The sequence below is a fragment of the Schistocerca americana genome, chromosome 6 (assembly GCF_021461395.2).
Source record: "Schistocerca americana isolate TAMUIC-IGC-003095 chromosome 6, iqSchAmer2.1, whole genome shotgun sequence".
NCBI classification, from domain to species: Eukaryota; Metazoa; Arthropoda; class Insecta; order Orthoptera; family Acrididae; genus Schistocerca; species Schistocerca americana.
The window spans coordinates 352,777,418-352,795,168 of NC_060124.1; the positions used below are offsets into that span (position 1 = coordinate 352,777,418).

Consider the following 17,751-nt stretch of genomic DNA (forward strand, 5'->3'; position numbering starts at 1 on the left):
TTCTTTAGAAAGAGCAGCCGCAGTTCTGTAACTCCTCCGAAGTATATTAACGCTAGTGCCGTTCATTTTCGTCCGTATGCAAATGACGAGAATAGTCTGCGAACCTAGGAAAAGAAATGCTCCATCTTACTCCTGCCTGGTAAGATCTAGCGTCAGTTGTGATATTTCTAGTAGAGCTCGCAATGAAGATATAATATGAACTTTTTCCAAAAATATTATTTTTGCTATGCTTGCGAGGAAGTACTGAACCGATTATCCAGCAGGTAAGTGAAAATTAGTTATCATTCTTCTTTATGATGAAAGACTTACCACCTGCTGTTTATGTCAGGTAATGTCTTCCTCCCTTCTAGCTGCAGAATTTCACACCGAAAACATTCAGCGTGTTAAGGGCGATACTAAATCCTCAGACCAATGTTGTTGCTTCTCACACCTCATATTATCTGATGTCAGAAATGTTTTGTTTCACTATCGATCATTTTAGTTATGGACTGAACTCTGTAAGGCAGCCGGTAGACCGTAACTTCTATCTGATTACATGACTGTGTCAGATAAATCTTGCCTATTATCTTGGTCTGTGCCATTTCAGTACTAACATAACACTTTCTTTGTCTTTATCAGACATTTTCGGACGTCACTATTTTCGAGCGACATGTTTCTGTTTCCAATTCCCTGGTACACTTTCCTACTAGGTACGAATATTTTGCGCAGAAAGTACACATCTGATACGAAGTACCTCTTTACCGAGCACTAATAGTCCTCAGACTCATCAGTATCTCAGTCGCTTGGACATATTCCTACGTACTAAACAGCTGCTGCTATTAAATCAGATATTCCGAGATGGGTGCGCTGTTAGTTGAAACATGACAGTCACAGTAGTGCACTCGCATTCACTTAAAAGATGACTAATTTATCAGCATTCCGCGTGAACGCGGTAGCTGAAAGGCGCATTTCTTGACATCTGAAGTTCATTTCCACAATGAGGAGGTTCCATTAGAGATAATTTTCCATTCACGGTTTACCTTTCAATCCTTGGAAGAGGGTGTTCCCGACCCTGTTCAGTAACGGGTGATAGACTTATACGAGTACTTCGCACACATATTTTCACATTTTTGACTTTCAATTTAGGAAACGTTTCTCGGAAAGTTATTACTGGGCTCTCCTTCCACACAAGTGTGTCGATGGGTGTGAATCCGCAAGTATGAGGAATTACCATTGCTGTTACAAGCATAAACGTTGACTTATGAACACAGTGAATCATGAATAACGGTCGTAATTCCTCCACTATTTTACTAGTTACTTAGTCCCACATCCCAAGTAAAATAGTATCTCCTAGTCAAGACAAAGAGGTAGCGACCACTTCAATGAAATGTAGTTTCTCGTAAGTTGGTTTCTTTTTAGTCATAGTGAATATTTCTGTCAAGTTAAACTGCAGGGTGGATTTGTTTCATAAATTTTCTTCACAACTATCACGAACTTATTAAAAGACAATTACATATTCCAACTTGGCCCTATTGGGATCACTGCTAATTATTCCACACGATCAACTGCTCTAGGCGATACGTGATTTTCAGTTGTTTACACTTGCAATTTCACAAAGTAACCCAATATGCATATAACGTGTTTCTGTAATTTAAATATATAAAATGCTGTTGTAATAGACTCGAACGGGAACAGATTTCCAATGTCGTCAACGATTTAAATAACAATACTGACGTAGCAGTGTATCTACATAAATATACTCGTGATACGTGACACTGGGCGAAAAGCAGTGTTACGTGTGATGTATCATGAGTTTTTATGTTTAAGCATTACGGCAGTCGTGTTATTTTATGAAATTCATTTATTACCCGTTTCAATTTATCCTGAATGGATAGCATTTATGGCTCCGGTGATAACGCCTCGTTAATATTCTACTTCTTGTATAAAAATTTGACCTTCAATGGATCTGAAACTGATCTGACCTCTGTTAAAGACATATTAGGTGGCAAACGTATTTGCGTAACGCGAAGCAATATATATAGGGGCCTGCAATATGTGCTGAACTAAAAGAAAATTACATACAAAATAATCAGCCATTATAACACAACCATCAAGTGTAGCAGAGTCTATTCTTGTAGCAAAGACACGTGAAACATAGATGTGAAGCATGAAATACAGAAAAAGATGCAAATCTCGATGTTTTCAAGACTGCAAATCATTTGCAGTAGGCTGTGCACGCACCCGATATTAACTTGAGCACAGCCTAACCAGGACATGCGTATTGAACATAAAAGTCGTAAGCTGAGAGATAATTCCTGGAAGAAAATAATTCATGAGAGACTTGAGATTAAATTTATCTATTATTCAATAAATAGGCACGAAAGTTTATGAATGGTAAATACCAACGTCTTCCAAGGGACCACGTGAGTACGCTATAACACAGATTCTCAAAAACAGAAAAGGTGTCTCCCATATACCATCACGTGCCAGTAATAGTAATTAGTGAGTGAGGCATTAAAATGAAAAATGACTAATATACGGTAATGGATCAATCCGAAGTAGATACTAATCCTCGCTAGGCATATGAGAAATGTCACCAAATAATGGGCTGACCTCGCTCCCACTGAAAAGACCTCTGAAAACCTAAAATATCATGTAACAGGCTTATAGAATTACACTAATGCAACGTGAGGAAGCAAAAGACTAACAAAAAATCCTGAATACTACAGCTAAAATACCCATCTTATAAATACACAAGGCAAAAATGTCAGATCTTAACATATCACCGGCAAGTGCAACAATGTTAACTGATTCAGGCGGCGACGATGTAAAGCGGCAGAATAAGAGCGGTCCACATGGCCTAATACGACCTATGCGCCATGTAGCCTGATTTTGCTGACAAGGCTATGTGCTGAAAGCAAGCTTGCAGACGTACTGCGTAATACACAACCAAAGATGTGACTTCACTAGCAAACGAGACCAGGGATTTGATAGTCTTTGAGCCCTGTGAGTGTCTAGCAACTAGCGTATCGCTTCATAAAAGCAGTAAGAGCCAAACAAATTGGTACAGCCACCTAATATCGTGTAGCGCCCCGCGAGCACGTAAAGTGCCGCAGCACGACGTGGCATGGACCCGAATAATGTCTGAAGTTGTGCTGAAGGTAACTGACTCTATGTATCCTGCAGGGCTGTCCACAAATCGTAAGAATACGAGGGGATGGAGATCTCTTCTGAACAACACGTTACAAAGCATCTCAGATATGCACAATAATGTTAATGTGTGGGAAGTTTGGTGGCCTGCAGAAGTGTCTGAACTCAGAAGCGTGTTCCTGGATCCACTCTGTAGTAAATATGGACGCGTGGGGTGTTGCATTGTCCTGCTGGAATTTCTCAAGTCCGTCGGAATGCACAGTGGACGTGAATGGATGCTTAAGTACGTGCCACCTGTCAGAATCGTATCTAGTCATATCATGGGTCCCATATCATTCCAACTGTGCACACGCCTCACATCATTACAGAGCTTCCACCAGCTTGTCCCCTGCTGATGTGCAGGGCCGGCCGCGGTGGACGAGCGGTTCTAGGTGCCTCAGTCAGGAACCGCGTGACTACTACTGTCGCTGGTTCTAATCCGGCCTCGGGCATGGATGTGTGTGATGTCCTTCGGCTAGTTAGGTTTAAGTAGTTCTAAGTTCTAAGGGACTGATGAACTCAGATGTTAAGTCCCATAGTGCTCAGAGCCATTTGAACCATTTGACGTGCAGGGTCCATGGATTCAAGAGGCTGTCACCATACCGGTACACATCCAACCGCTCGATAAAAGTTGAAATGAGACTCGTCCGACCAGGCAGCATCTTTCCAGTCATCAACAGTCCAATGTCGGTGTTGACGGGCCCAGGCGAGGCGCAAGCAGTTGTGTCGTGCAGTCTTCAAGGGTACGCGAGTGGACCTCCGGCTCCGAAAGCCCATATCGATGATGTTTCGTTGAATCGTTCGCACGCTGACACTTGTTGATGGCAAAGAACTGAAATCTGCAGCAGCTTGCGGAAGTGTTGCACTTCAGTCACATCGAACGATCCTCTTTAGTCGTCGTTGGTCCCGTTCTCGGAGGATCTTTTTCCGGCCGCAGCGGTGTCTGAGATCTGATGTTTTACCGGATTCCTGATGTTCACGGTACACTTTTGAGATGGTAGTACGGGAAAATCTCCACTTCATCGCTACCTAAGAAATGCTGTGTCGCTCCGCTCATGCGCCGAGTGAGTCCACACTCACTTAAATCTTGATAACTTGCCATTGTAGCCGCAGTAACGAATCTAACACCTACGCCAGACACTTGTTATCTTGTATAGGCGCTCCGACCGTAGCGCCGTAATCTGACTGTTTACGTATCTCAGTATTTAAATACACTAGCCTATACCAGTTTCTTTGGTGCTTCAGTTTACGAAAGACGTTTCTAGAAGACAACTTCCAACGCGTATGGGCGTTTTAGTTTTGCTCTAATACCGCAGTAGCTATACCTCCACTCATGCTCTGCAAGCCACCGTAAGGTGTGTGGTGAAGGCTACTTTGTGCACAGTTCACTCTCAGCTTTTCCAGTTGCAATCACGAATGGTTCGCAATAAGAACGATTTCTGGTAAGATTCGGTGTGGACTCAATTCACTATAATTGTATCTTCGCGGTCTTTTGACCGGATGCACGTAGGACAAAGCTATATGGTGTTCGAATCTTCTAAAAATGTATGCTCTCGAACTTCAATACTAAATCACACTGTGTGGAGGAACGCATCGCTTGCAACCGCTGGAGTTGGCTCAGCATCGACGTGGCGCTTTAGCGCTTACTACATGAATCTGTAACGGAATTTGCTGCTCTTCTACTTCTTCATCTCTGCTTCCTCTATCAATCCTGTCTAGTTTGTTCAAATATTGGTCGAAAAAGCGTTCTGTAAGCTACTTCCCTTTTTGAAGGACTACACTTCCTGAGAGTTTCCAGGATTGCGATTGCTGTAGCTGAGATTCATTTTATATGGTCGTTTCATTTTAAATCGCCCCTTGCGCGTGTTTCTAGATATACAGAAGTAACTGCTTTCAGTGATGTTCCGCAAACACGTAATCATACCACAATCTCTCTGTGTATGTCCACGCAGCACGTTACATTAGTTTATGTTGAGCGTCAACTACCACTCCCTGATCTAAGCGTCGGTCCCCTGTATCTCTTCCAGCATTTCGCTGCAATTTTCTAGCGTTGTGAATTCTCTGTAAACAACAGCATCATTCACGAAAAGTCTTATAGAAACTGCATTACCTACTAGGTCATTTACACATGTGACAAAGTTACACATATTATGCATTTTAATAGAAGATGCACTCTCCATAGACTCGCGTTGGGTGTCTGTTTAAAATTACAAGTTTACGTGCAAGCACTTGGAGCCGACACATCACAAAAATCAGACGACTGTGAGAAATCAGTGACTGTTATGATCGAAATACAGCCATGGTGAGAAATGGGTCTGACTTCTTTATAAATTTGTGTACACTGCCTCCGAAACTGTTGTGTAGTCAAGTGGATAAACTATTGTGGATATGAAGCCGTACATAAAGCGAGTAGCAGAGTTCATTTTATTCCAGTACAAAGTGGAAATGAGTCAGTCTACAAAGGAGACTGCTTACAGAAATGTCGTGCGACCTATCCTACAAGAGTGTAAGGGATCTATAACAAATATGATTAACGAGTTATATTGAACATATTGAGGGAAGAGCAGCACGAATGGTCACAATACGAATGGCGTTTGTGTGCAGGTTTCCTGAACAATGTAATTTCTACTTAAAATTTACATTTTTTCCCCAAATATTTCACTTTCATATTCCCATGCAATGTTCAAGTACAATTCGTCGTAATCTGTGAGCTGAATAGTATAGTCGCTCCAGTAAGGTTAGTCTATCCCTACGGAACGTGCCGACAAACAAGCAAGTACGTACCGCTGCGGGTAGCCATCACGTGTTGGCAACTGAACGTCGCCCGGAGCGTAGAATAAAGGCTGAACGCTCTATCTAGCACTGGCTTTCAGCTGGCGGTGACAGTTCTACCTATTTTATTTCTTGGATTTTTTCCGACAGTGAAAATGGGTGTATCATCGTGAGCACATCGAACAGATGACGGTCTCACAAGCCAACCTGGGCGCGCAAATATTTGTAATCCATCTAAAGAATATAATCTGTAAATTTATATGAATTCTTATGTTACAAAAAGTGCGGCATATTCATCACTGGGCCATAAGAAAATCACCGATATGAGACAAGAATTGAATGAAATAAATGGAATTGAAAAATACATATTGAGCAGGAGAGGCAATGTCCATTTTATGTTCGTTAATGGGATAGGGTAGGGATTTTATTAAACAGATAGAGATTTTTTGAACAGCTATCCCAGAACACATTACACTTGCATTTTGCGTACCTGACAGTTAGGACGGGAAACTAAAATTAGATTTTCAATATTTCAAGTAATTGTTTTCTAAAATTAAATATTCAAAGTGCTGCCACAATATACTCTTAAAGAGGATAATCTTATGTTATAAGTTAAAGACAATAAAGACAAGTATTACTGCCAGAAACCGTTTGTTAGTCTTTAGGCAGCGTAACTGAAGGCTCGCGAATACCTGGATTATATTCATCAATTATTTAAGAATGAGAGCACTTAGCGACTTCTAATGCACTTTACACGTAATTGAGAATGTTCGTGAAACTTTTTCTTGCTAACAACCTCCTCCGCCCCCGCCGTCAAAGAAAAGAATTTAATTGCTTACTACGTTTCCACTGCTCATGCCATTAAACTACAGCATCAGATATAGCATTTTAATTTCTTACTTTTTTCTACTGTCTCAATTCGCAATCCATTTTCTAGACAGCTTCCACATATACCACAGTGTGTACACGCGTTGCAGAAAAAAAGTATGGCGACACCGCGAGAAATTGATGCTTGAACATAAATGCAGATACTAGTCAAGATTGCATGTTGCGCCGTTACGCCTGAGCGCGACCGGCACCTTGCAGTATCCTCAATGCAATGGCCTCAGTAGGTTGCAAGTGTTAGCCGTGGTTACGAAGGCGTTCCGTGTAGTTGTGAGTACATTATATCGGAGCTTTGTTAATGAGCTTGGACACATTGTTGGTGCTGATTTGGTGGGTGCTTCAGTGTTTGGTATTTCGAGGCACTGTCATTTAAGAGGATTGTGACTAAATATAAGAGAACGACAGGTGAAAAAACACCGCAGAGCTGAATTGCGTGTTCGTGAACACTTGTACCACCCAGAAAACGTGAAGGAAGCTCCATCAGCAGGGAACTGCAGGTCGAAATGGAATTTCAAAACGACCCATCACTGACGAAAAGGCTCGTGACAGGAGAACAAGCAGCCGAAGGTACTAAACCTTGAGTAAGGAGCAATGGAAGAAAGTCATTCGGTCGGATGAGTCTTCTTGCACAGTCTTTCCAACTTCTGGCTAAGTTAACGTGCCAAGAGTAAAACATTACGGGGTTTGGCGATAATTTGGACAGCCATGTCGTGATATTCCATGGGCTACTTAAATACTCTGTAAAATCGTATTATTGCCCTTCATTACGAGATCATTTTGCTGATCATATCCGGGTAGATCACATAGCTAATGAGGAGGTACTGAATAGAATTGGACAAAAGAGAAATTTGCGGCACAACTTGACTAGAAGAAGAGATCGGTTGGTAGGGCATATTCTGAGGCATCACGGGATCACCAGTTTAGTACTGGAGGGCAGAGTGGAGGGTAAAAATAGTAGAGGGATACCAAGAGATTAATATACTAAACAGATTCAGAAGAATGTAGGTTGCAGTAGGTACTGGGAGATGAAAAGCAGCATGGAGAGCTGCATCAAACCAGTCTCTGGACTGAAGACCACAACAACAATATCCATCCCACGGTACAACGACTGTTCCTCAATGGTGATGCTGACTTCCAGGACCCCTATTCACACAGCTCGCAACGTCCAGAACTACTTTTCTGATTAAGAGAAGGCATTGTCGCATGTGTTCTGGCCATCATAGTTACCAGGTCTCAGTATTACTGGAGCGTTGTGATCTACTTTCAGGACGAGTATTATCCACCTCCATCGTCGTTTCTCGAACTTGACACCATCTTGCAGAAAGAGTGGTATTTGATTCCCTTCAAAACCACGCAGGACCTATGTTTATCCATTCCGAGGAGACAAAGTTGGTTTGAACACAAAATACTTTCCTGCACTGTATAAATCATGGTAATTTATCGTTTTCCGTGTTTCTGCATGTTTGTTTACCAGCTGTAGCTGCAGAATTGAGGAGATGTGATGTCATAAGCAGTGAGATGCGACAAAAATTAGCTGTTGTTTAAAATGCAGCGAAAATTACCTGACCTACATTCATCCAGTGTTTTATAGTGAGATTGCTTAACGACTCTCAACAAACTTCAAGCATAATCTAGAATCATTCCTAAACCTCTCGTTCACACGGTTAAAGTCAAATATTTAACACAATAACTCATCTCTAAAGTAATCTGACGTCTGAAGCTTTTTAATACATGGGAATTCCATTATTTGAAGAATGGGTGGATTTACTAGTACTAGATAACCAAATAGGACAGAGGAATGTTGATCATTCCTTAAAGAGATGGTGTGAACAATTCTAATGTGGAAAAGACCAAAGAGCCTAGCACCTGAAGAAAACGATGATTATTTCAAAAAATTCTCTATATGTGCCCGCATTCCCGCCTGTCCTAGCCAGATCACCTCGGTACCTACAAGTTTGACTCACAGGATGTGGTGAAAAAGTTGAGCTGACGGACGCTTGAGGATAGGTTAACGTCCTGTGAAGGTCTACTAGGCAGTTTCAATTAGTGGTACTAAACGGATAATCTAAGAATATGCTATGTATCGCTGCGTCAGGAACGGTAAGAGGATATTAGCCCAATTACTACTGTGCACACAAGGACCTTTCAGCACTCATTCCGTCCGCTCTCCATGCGTGAGTGGAAGCGGAAAGAATAGTTTATAGCTCGTAGAGTGGCAAGTACCCCCTCCCACGCAGTTCAGTCATTTCCGGTACCGCTCGACTCTGGTAATCGCTGTATCGCTGGTTAGTGTCTCGTTTCGGTTCTAATTTTTTAAATATCTTTTTCCATTCAGTTCGAATACCTACACCCTTTATATACGAAATTCATTAAATAGGGTATCTAATTGCTGTGTTTATAAAAATTGCTCGTCTTCTTAGTTCTAATCACATATTACCCAAAAAATCCTTGTTTCATTTCAAATATAACTCTTAATTATTGATCTTTTATAAAATATTGTTAATAGGGAGTGTGTAAAATTAAGAAATTACCAAATAATTTTTTTATCTCTGTGTTTTAGGCTTTACGGAAACGCTTGTGAAACTTGTAAGTTTGTTTGAAAGTTACCCTAGCTTGCAATTAAGCAAAGGCCACCCACGTGAAATGAGAGCATTTATCACAGAGGCACACTGCCTGTAAAATAGGCTCAGAAAATTTAAAAGTCAATTTTTCCGAGAGTTCTTGAGAGCTGCCTCGATTTGATTTCGAGGACCGATATTTGAGTTTTGAACTTCGCATGCTATAAATGTAAATAAAAAAAAATGTTCGAAATTTGCTAAATTTAGGAACTCGAAGGTGACCGTACTTGTCTTGAAGGTTATCCACTGGTAGGACATTCCAACCCTGCAACCACAGGTGCGAAACCTCGAAAAAATGCGTATCATGGAGTGGAGCGATCAGTGCTGAAAGGTTCATTAAATGGCTAATGCCATAGACATATCAGAAGAAAGAAAGAAAGGTGCGTTATACATGGCAACTGTGAGAAGGCTTTGTGCAAATGGGTGCTGGATATCTTGAGTGTTGACCAAAAGTAAAACGGTAGTTCTCGGTGTTGTTTGAACATAACAGAAACAGACAGGTGTATGGGTCTCCATGCCAGTATAGTAGTTGTTGGCTCTTTCTTGAATTGTCTGTATCTAATGCTGGGTTACAGATTCTATCTTCTATGATCGGTGTACTTCAGATGCTTGACGTACTGTGTAGTCGATTACCCGGCCGGGCAGCCGTGAGTGTTAAAGCACGACTTCCGAATCGAATCTGTCCGGCGGGTGAACTAGGAGGACCGGTGTGCCAAAACGAGACAATACAAAAGAAAAAGATTTACTACACAATCGAATGATTTGGACAGCCATTTGGACGATTGTGGATTGAGTTAGCGTTAACTTCAAAATCTATAGTATAATATATAGCTGAAAATCACAAACAAAGAAAAAAGATTGGAACTTTTGGAACATTTTGTTAATAAATACAGCTGAACGCTCAAGAGGTTCACCTGGAAAAAATAGCTCACAAAAGAAAAGAAATATTTACTTAGCATTAGCTTTTACAGATATAGGAGAAACTAAACTCAGTCTAAATCAAGACGTCTGAAAGTCGATTACGACCCCATTCTTTTAGCCGTCTATTACTTTAATCGTACTAACATAGAGTGTGACTATCGGGAATAGAAGATCTCGTGTAACTGTAAATAATTGCGATAGGAACCATAAGACCGTTGTATCCTCTCCTAGGGCATTCTGGCCCACAACTGTAGTAACAGGTCCTTCATGTCCCGTATAATTACAAGGTGTCCCAATTAACTTCCCAGCTGAGCCCACACCTTTTGTATTGAGGACAGAACTTGGGACCTAACAGACCAGGGGAATATCTCTACATCACCCAGACATTTCATGAAGATAAGTACCATGTGTGTACGGGATTTGTCCTGTTGAAAAATCGCACCACATCAGAGGTAACATGCGAAGACGCAGGAAGTCCGTTCCGCACTGTAGTGACATCAGAGATCGCTGAAACCAAACCTGGTGGCTCACGTCACCATCACACCGCTGTACCTCTCCAAAACAATTGAAAAAATGAAGTCGCTCTCTACAATGGCATACTCGCCGAAGATAATCATCTGTGGTAGGACAGAAACACGATTCGTCGCTGAACACAGTGCAACGCCATTCTTCAACAGTCCATCTTCCCAGACACGGCACCTCTTCAAACCGTGTCACTTGTGTTATACTGTTAATGTCTGCTACTAGTCTCCTACCAATGAGTCGGGACGATACAAGATGTTGCACGGAGTAAATTTCGCAGTTCATTACTTGTTTAAAGACGGTGACGCAGACGTGAATGTGTTACGATAGGTTTGTTGCGTTATACGGCGACAGTATTTTGTTTTGGTCATACATGGTGGACCGGAATAACAGCATGCCTGCACCACGTTATTATGCTTTCCAACTTCGAGTCACTGTCAAGTCCAAATTCCCCTGAAATCTGGATGTTGCACGATTGGAGTGGCTGGCCATATGGGGACTCATAATGAGGCCGCCTTCAACCTCTGCACTGCCTGTATCTCACCAGTACGCGGCTTCTCGGTGTCCCTCGCTCAACGTCTAAGGCTGTTCATGCAACTTACATACTCTGGCATACCTATTAACAACACTAAGCTGGAGCAACACTAGTTCACTCCGTTGGCCGTTCACGTGTCGCACAAAGTAATCATTTACATACCAGTCGATGTTCTGAACGCGTTGGTTTCACAGTCGACCAATCCTTCTACGTTCTTCTGTTTCCATATTGCATTTTTATTCCCTTTTCTCCGTTTCAACGACAGTGATGAAGAATATTTGAGACACAGAAAAGCAAAGAGATTTCCGTCTTAACGGTGATGACAATGAAAGTGAAATTGAGATTGATTGCCCATGTAACCAGGCATATGACTAGTATGTAATAATAGGAAAAGCCCTAGAAGACTGATTAATTTATGTTTGATAGATGACATCAGAGACTAGGAAGAAACAGGTACAAGAATACCTCACCATACCTCATTTTGTTATCGACACACCCTACTCGTAGCTGAATTAGTTGTGTAAATAATTCACCGTTAACACGATACGAGTTCAAATGGAACCTCGTCTCACCCAGAAGGCGAGTCTACCACCGCTTTCATAAGTGCTCTACTGTCGCCAGTGGCTCCTACAGCTTTGGCCATCTCGCGCCGTTGTCCTTGCGACCATAGGTAACCAGCCTTGTGACTGTGGCCGTCTCGTATTAAAACTCCTCCTTTTACTGACTCTTCACAAACCTACCCGCACTCGGTAACGTAACGTTATGGAACTGCAGCTTTTTGATTGCCAGTTTTTAAACTCTGAAAGTCTTTCTAGCTTGCGCAATCATTTCTCTTACTGCACAGCATTTCCATATTTTATATGTGATACTGCTGGACTGGACATTCATATTTCCTCCGTCTGTGGCTTCCCATGCTCGCTCAGGTTGTTCTAAGGACTTCCAGCTTTTATCTATTACACATGCTTGATACTGTTTAATTTATTCCTGTCTCGTGGCAGCCAACTGTCAATGTATTCCGCAACTCATCAATTAGGGAAATTTTTTCCGCCCATCGAGTGTCGAATGATAGTGTTCCTGCGCCCAGGATAATCTCTTTACCCTTCGACAAGGTGTGACAGTTGGCCTCCATAATCACTAACGAGGACTAGTTGCTTGGTGAGACGGTGCATTACTTGTTGACGTCGGTATTCAACTGGCAACGTTCCGTCTAGGCATTCCTGCCAAAAAAGTGATGTGCACTAGTTCCAACAGTCGGACATTTCACTGAGGTGTTGCTTCAAACACACGTCTCCAATGTCCTGTCCACTCTCCCTGCACCTTTTATGGACGTGTCCTTTGCGCAGAAGATATCACAGTAGCTTAGTTCTGTTGACAGGATTCACACTGTCTGCAACGGGGATCGCTACTAATAATTAATAGGCTACTTAGCTATTGGCTGTGAGAACTCAAAAATTTTCTTTATTTATCACTAGAATTATCCTTGTTCACTCTGTACGATTTTTATTCACAGTTACTTTGAACAATAACAACACTTAATTGAAAGATAACCTAATTTACATTAGTACTGTTTACAACATGTGCCCTCAGTATTTACGTCTTTCTGCATGCACATTCACCCCTAGACTGTTAGCCTCCCATTCGCGTCTGGCTGTTCTGGATTCTCTGATATCGAACGCTATCCCGTCACATACCAGGAAAAGCAATGCTTTCATAAACGGGTATACTCTGGATAGTCAATTAGAAGAAAAAATATTTTCCAGGCGTTTCACCTATTCGATAACGCACCCAATTCGTTGTTACGATGGCGTAGGCTATACCTATAGCCCAGATGGCTTTATTTCATATTGTACAACGTTACAATATTCAGTAGCTGCGTTATTTGACGAGAATGAGTGTCGCACAGCAAATTTACTTCATGTTTCAGATTTTTCAGGCATCAGCAAGGGCCAATTAGCCATAAATATACACACTGGCTGCTTGCGCCGCCAGTCGTGCTTTTATGTCATTCATCTGTCGTTTTGACGGTCGGTACAAAGCGTTATATCATTGCACTCACCTGCCTCGCCGAACAGTCCCAATATCTACCGCGATTGATGTGCTGCCTTCTAAAACTGCTTATAATTTCAATTCCTTTCGAGTTTATAAGCTCTGTGCCTAACGTTTAGCACAAGTGCGTGATCAATTTAAGTTCTAACGATATCAGACGTAATGAACGTCTGTCCAATCGCCTTGAATTGGATCACTTCAAAATTCCCTTGTAGATAAATATGCCAGAAGGAAAGAAAATCAACCGCTTATGGTGCCTTTCCTCTCTCGGTACTCAGTAGCAATAGATTTAACTTAACTGTGAAAATTAATTCCCAAGTGTCATTAATTAAGGTTCCATAAAGGAAAAAAGGCAATACTCTGATATGAGGTTCTGAACAGACAGGAAAGGTTGCTGTAGCATTTACTTGGATTTGAAGATGATTTAGAGTGAACGAAACATTCAATATAATTAAAAATGTGTAACAGAGACTGAAGAACTGAAACTTTGCGATTGAGCATGAACTAAAGCAGGTCCGTGTGATAGTAACAACAAAATTCCATAAATATGTGTTTCAAGTTGTAAAAGGCCTGCAGAAACAGTACCTAGGCGAGAAATATGGTAAAGATTGGTAGGAACTGCACAAGGGACATAAGGGATGAATTATCAATGACGGAATGGTCGCAGATCAGATATCTAGTTAAATCGGATGGCTGCTAAATAACTTTTGGACTGTGCCCGTCACGGAGAGAGCGGAATGAACCTGTCACATACTAGCAATACGCCTGAATGTTTGGGAACCCTTCGGATGGACAGGCATCGCAAGTATACATAACCCCAAGGCGTCGCCTCCTGGGACTTCGACACAGACATATCGGAGGCAATCTTCCACGCTGGGATCTACTTCCGTCCGCTGAGTCACGTGCGCGGAAATGGATTCATAAGTGTACCTCCGAGCAGCAGCTATTTATATCAGCGCAGTTCCACTCATAGTGAGTTCTCTGCCGACGCTCTGGGCCTACTCACGTGACGGCTAACAGGTACTGTCCTCTTCTACGTTGCCCAGGAGAGGTGCCTTTGGCTACCTTCCGCCGAGTACATCCCGTGGGCACCTTTGTTGGATTATTCTGTGTGTCCCGTCGTCTTCATTCACGTTTATATTTTCCAGGCGCAAGCCTGACGACAGGCAGAGTTTTGTATTAATTTTTCAGAGAAGAAGTTTTTGTTTTGTCAGTGTCCTGCATAATTGTTAACAAACTTTCTCTTGTTGATATGGAACGCGTTGTCTCTTAGGCATCTCACTACCTGAGATACAGAGAGCACCAGTACAAAAGGATGTTAAGCTAAACTGAAGGCCATTGAAAGATTTAGGTAAACTTCGTCAACTCATTTTTGTACTTGGCAAAAGGAATCAGCCAAAGTCACATCAGATTAGCAAGATTCAGAAGTGTAAAACTGATAGTGAGATTTGGGAAACTGAAGGCCATCGAAAGATTTTCGTAAACTCATTTTTATATTTGGCAACGGAAATCAGCCAGCGTCACATCAGATTAGCAAGATTTAGAAGTGTGAAACTGATAGTGAGACTAGTGGAGAAACGTGAAGAAGATACAATTAGAGAGAGGTGTGATGTGAAACATTTCTTCGACTAACGCATCATCGAGTAATGGAAATTCTAAGATTTCATTTTCCTATTTTCTGATCACGACTTCTGCTCTGGAGATATCATTTCAACCTGCTGGATGATGGCATACGGCCACCGTTTCCAAAGAGTCGTAACCAGGTCAGCAGTGAAGAGCAAGCTAATTAACTACATTTCGAATACATGTATTAAAACTGGAAAGAATCAAATTATGCGTAGGTAAGGCGCCTATTAAAGGCTGTCGTAAAATGGCACCATTCATAGAATGGTGATTTATTTGGAATGCAATTCTGTTTCTTTTTCAGTGAATGTTCTTAAGTATTGTTTATTTTGAAATGTGAAACAACAGACTTTCACTTTGCACTAAACTATGAAAGCCAAAATAAAAGTAAAATGGATTTAGTCGCGCTCCAACGAGACACAATGTGTCTTAATTTTTTGGTAACATAATTACACGCTTCCAGTTTGCTTGCGGTAGGCTCCGCTTTCGTGTTTAATTGTTGTTATCACATGATGTGCACTTTTTAATACCTACAGTAATTAAGAATTAAATTCAATATGTATCACTATAGCTGAGAATATGCGAAAACGTCTCTACAAAATGCTTTTTTAAGTTACAAAATTATTGAAGGGAAAAACAAATTTGAATAGAAGGGTCCATATCAGCGATTATGATAAATTTCACGGTTTCGTCTTCTATTTCTTTGTTTGGCATAAATACATGTACAGCCGTTGACGTCAATAAAGACATTTTATGATCACATTCAAACGGTAATTACATTCTCGTTACCCCATAAGCTGAGTAATGCGCTACGTCTATAACTAGTGCGGAAAGAGATCTGAAGTTGGTTAATTACTAGTAATTACTGCAGTTAACACTTCCAATAAATTTCATGTCAAACCCGAGAAGGTTTTCCTTGCCATTCTTCGTCAACCATTAGATGAAAATTCCACGTTTACAGAAAGGAAATAACCGTTACACCTTTCATCAACATTTTGGAACGACATTATACATCTTGACAATTAAGAAAGTTAGTTGGAAGGTGCTGTTGATGTATTGTTTCCATAGAAATGGAGAGTAGCCAAGTATGTACATTTAGTGCCCAAAGCGGATTTTAATAATCATTATAATTTTCATTTATTTTAAAAAGTCACATTATTTCCAAGTGGGACAATGCAATTTGACATTAACAATATAAAATTAGAGCAAATTAGAAGATAATTTTTTTTTGAGATCCTAATACATGCAGTACACGAGCAATCCTAGTTTGAAAATTCTAAATAGCGAGAATTGTCTACTCCTTATGTCTGCACTTGGGTAGGGGAGAAAGGAGAAAAGTGAACATAGAAGTGCTTTAGATTCTTCGGAGGAAAGAGAAATAAAATTTTGAAGATGGTGTTCAAAATATTGACCACTAGTTTCGACACAGGCTTATGGGGTCGCCATTTCAAAATTGATACAAACGTTGGAGTAGTTCATCAGAAATATCAGCGCATGTAACAGTAATACGTTGTTTCATATCATCTGGCGTTCAGCTTTTCCCAGAGGAAAAGAGTCTAAGTGGTGAAATAAGGGGAATGAAATGGCCTTGGTAAACATCCCCTTGTTCATTCCTCCCGGTATCGAAACAATAATTGAAAACGTTATCTAGTATTTCAAGCACTATATTCCGGACAGGAATCATGCCGACACGTCGTATTCTGCCTAGTTTGCGGTGGAGCTTGGTGCAGATACGAACAACTGAACACCAACATTGAAGAAAATATCTCACTTCTCCGCAGAATGCCACGGTAAGGAGAGTATATAAGCGGAGGAGAGAAATATGGGGAATCAGTCTAGTAGTGATACAGGCAGCAAATGGAGAGATCTACTGACATGAGCGACTTTGACAAACAGAAGATTTCGGTAACCGCCTGCCGATAATGCCATAGCAACAGAGGATGCTGATCCGACGGTGCTGGCAGCCAGCCAAACTGGTTACGGTGGTCGCCGACGGGGCGCATCCGCGCCGTGTGTATTGGAAACAGCTCTGGTGTCTGAGGCGACAAGGAAAGGCGCGAGGCGACTCAATACATTTGCGTGTACGATAGCTTAGAAGCCAGACCAACTGATATTCTACCACACATAGGTGGTTGCTCCTTTAGGGGTAAATGATTGTTATATGAAGCCCTCAGCTGCCGACAGGTGTTTTTGATATACCTGGATGGGGGACAGCTGAAATGGTGTGTCCCGACCGGGACTCGAACCCAGGATCTCCTGCTTACATGGCAGACGCTCTATCCATCTGAGCCACCGAGGACACAGATGAATAGCGCGACTGCAGGGACTTATCCCTTGCACGCTTCCCGCTAGAATGTGGGTCTCACGGGAAGCATGCAAAGGATAAGTCCCTGCAGTCGCGCTATTTCTCTGTGTCCTCGGTGGTTCAGATGGATAGAGCGTCTGCCATGTAAGCAGGATGCTGTGGCCTTCTCCACCGGACATCACGGCGCCTAGAGTATCGGCAACAAAACTGACAGCCGGCAGCCGCGGGTTGCCCGCCGTCGCAGGCACACCGAAGCACTACACAACCGACAGGCAATATTGATGAACGGCCACAGCAACAAACACAACAACAACACCACAGCAAAGACACCAGCGGCCAGCAGGGGCCACTACCGG

The 17,751-nt window shown here is 41.8% G+C and overlaps 1 non-coding gene across 1 annotated transcript; it reads right to left on the minus strand.

The window, feature by feature from the left end:
• Positions 1 to 17,315: 17,315 nt before the first annotated feature.
• On the minus strand, positions 17,316 to 17,390 carry Trnat-ugu. Its single transcript has one exon. It is a non-coding gene; the product is annotated as a tRNA-Thr (tRNA).
• Positions 17,391 to 17,751: the final 361 nt, after the last annotated feature.